A 2,500-nucleotide genomic window follows, 5' to 3' on the forward strand; every position below is an offset into this window, starting at 1 on the left:
TCTCTTTCCTGGCATTTTGATTGATTTTGCTTTGAAATTCATTCTTTATTTACCTCAGAAAATAAAAGGTTCTTTTTATTTCTTAATTTTATTAGTAATAAATTAATTACTTGTCAATTTCCAACCTGTCCGTGTTTGTCCTTTCTTTCCATTGGTCTAGCATTGTTCGAACCGAGATAGACTGGAAGGTAATTACCACAGATTTGACCAAAAAATCGTCGGCACGCTCCAGCGGTTAAAACGCTCAGCCACCCTAATTAAAATCGAATCAGATAACATTGGTGCTTTGCCGAGGGCACGCTCCCCGCTCAGGTAACCACGTCTTTCTCTAGTTAAACGGAATAATTAGATGGCGGACACTGGAACTCGTGGTTGACTGGGTGGCGTTCATGGTATTAAAACAACCCACCGTACCACAACATTAATTGTGAGTGGTGGCCCCAGGTCCAGCTCTACCAAAGACAACCGGGGATTAGTCCCCCTGAGTGACAAGCTGGTGTCTCGGTATCCATCACCGCAACAATGTGTGTGTGTGTGTGTGTGTGTGTGTGTGTGTGTGTGTGTGTGTGTGTGTGTGTGTGTGTGTGTGTGTGTGTGTGTGTGTGTGTGTGTGTGTATATATATATATGTGTGTATCTTCTTCTTCTTCTTTCGGCTGCTCACGTTAGGGGTCGCCACAGCAGATCATCCGTATGATCCGCATAGTGATTTGGCACATGTTTTACACCGGATGCCCTTCCTGACGCAACCCTGGTCGCCTCTTGCGACACAGGGATCTGGTACACCTCTTTCAACCGGGGTATACACCGGCCCAGTACACTGGTACTCATTTCGCCGACCTCGGAAGGATGACAGGCTGAGTCAACCCCCTGGTGTATTAATTTAGTGACCCAACAGGGCTTGAACTCAGGACCTTTTGGATCCCAAGCCGCTGCCCTAACGACTGCGCCAACACCAGGCTATATACTGTGTGTATATATATATATATATATATATATATATATATATATATATATATATATATATATATATATATATATATATATATATATATATATATATATATATATATATATACGTATAGATATATACGTATAGATATATATATATATATATATATATATATATATATATATATATATATATATATATATATATATATATATATATATATACGTATATATACACACAGTATATGTACAGAATGGTATTTGCAAGTTGTGGTAACAAAAAGTGCACCACCAAATGTAGAGTGTAAAGTAAAACCACCAACCAAATGTAAAGTGCACCACCACCAAAAAAAAAGTGCACCACCAAATTATGGTGATAAAGGAAGGCAGCCATGGCTTCTGGCATTCTCAAAAGCAACTTCAGAACTTGTCTGTCCTCTGTTACCAACGTCGTGAGAAGCCTGGTGGTTGCAAAAAGGATAATGAAGTTGAAAACCGAAGCCAATCATGCTATCATCAGCTGGGTTTTGGAGTGTAGGTTTGGAAACGTGTGGATGAAGGGAATGATACATCTACAAAAAGCACTGTAGCTCAGAATAAGTCTGATGAATACAACTGGTGATGGAAAAATGAAGCCTGGGTTATCAACGAATACACAGTGGATTCCGGATTTGACTTGACATGTCACAACCGAGTGTGTGTCAGAATGGAAAGAATAATGGAAGAATGAATGCATCGACGAGAAAAACATATAATAAATCTAACTGATAACCCATTCTTGTGTCAATCGGTACAGCAGCTGTCATGTCACCACAAGAGGGAGCTCATGACATTAATTGGTTGAAAGACAGAAGAACTTGGCTGGTGCAAAATTGGCACTTTGCATGCATGTCCTTCTTCTGTTGAGCATTCCGGGCTGGGCTTGCACTGGCAATGAATGTAATAATGGTAATGATTAACAATACGCTTATCAGCTGCAATTTGAGATTACACAAAAAAGTGATAGATGGATATAGAAGGAAAGAGCAGCCATTTTGGTCACCTAATTGACTGCACCAACTCTGTCTGCTTCTGTGTCTTCTCACAGTCGTTTGAGCGATCTTCCATCTTTTAATCCAAGTGCTGAGCAGAAGATTTTGCTCTCATTATCTTTGTGACCAATGAGGCACTCAATTGAAAGCATGACAGCCTCATCACAAAGAGACTCTGCAACAACTGGCTGGAGACATAAAGTGTTTGCCAGGCAAATTGCATTACCTTGGCTGAGGTGCAAGGTTGTTTGCTGGTGACTAGTTTATAGAAGCTATTATGGACAGAGAACATCTACAGATGGTCAGACATCAATGCCTTACAATCCTACAATATGAAATGAGGCCTTGGCAATGGCATTGGAACATGATGCATTCCTCCATTGAACAAGTGAGAGATGAAACAATAAAAGTATATCGGGTGAAGGGTAAGCTTGAAAGGGAGTGACAAAGCCATCAACCATGCCATTGTACAAAAGGTGCTAGAACAGAGGGAAACATGGTCCCAGCAGCATATAGCTT

The sequence above is a fragment of the Eptatretus burgeri genome, chromosome 3 (assembly GCF_056783735.1).
Source record: "Eptatretus burgeri isolate ZD-2024b chromosome 3, Ebu_testis_v1, whole genome shotgun sequence".
Taxonomy (NCBI): domain Eukaryota; kingdom Metazoa; phylum Chordata; class Myxini; order Myxiniformes; family Myxinidae; genus Eptatretus; species Eptatretus burgeri.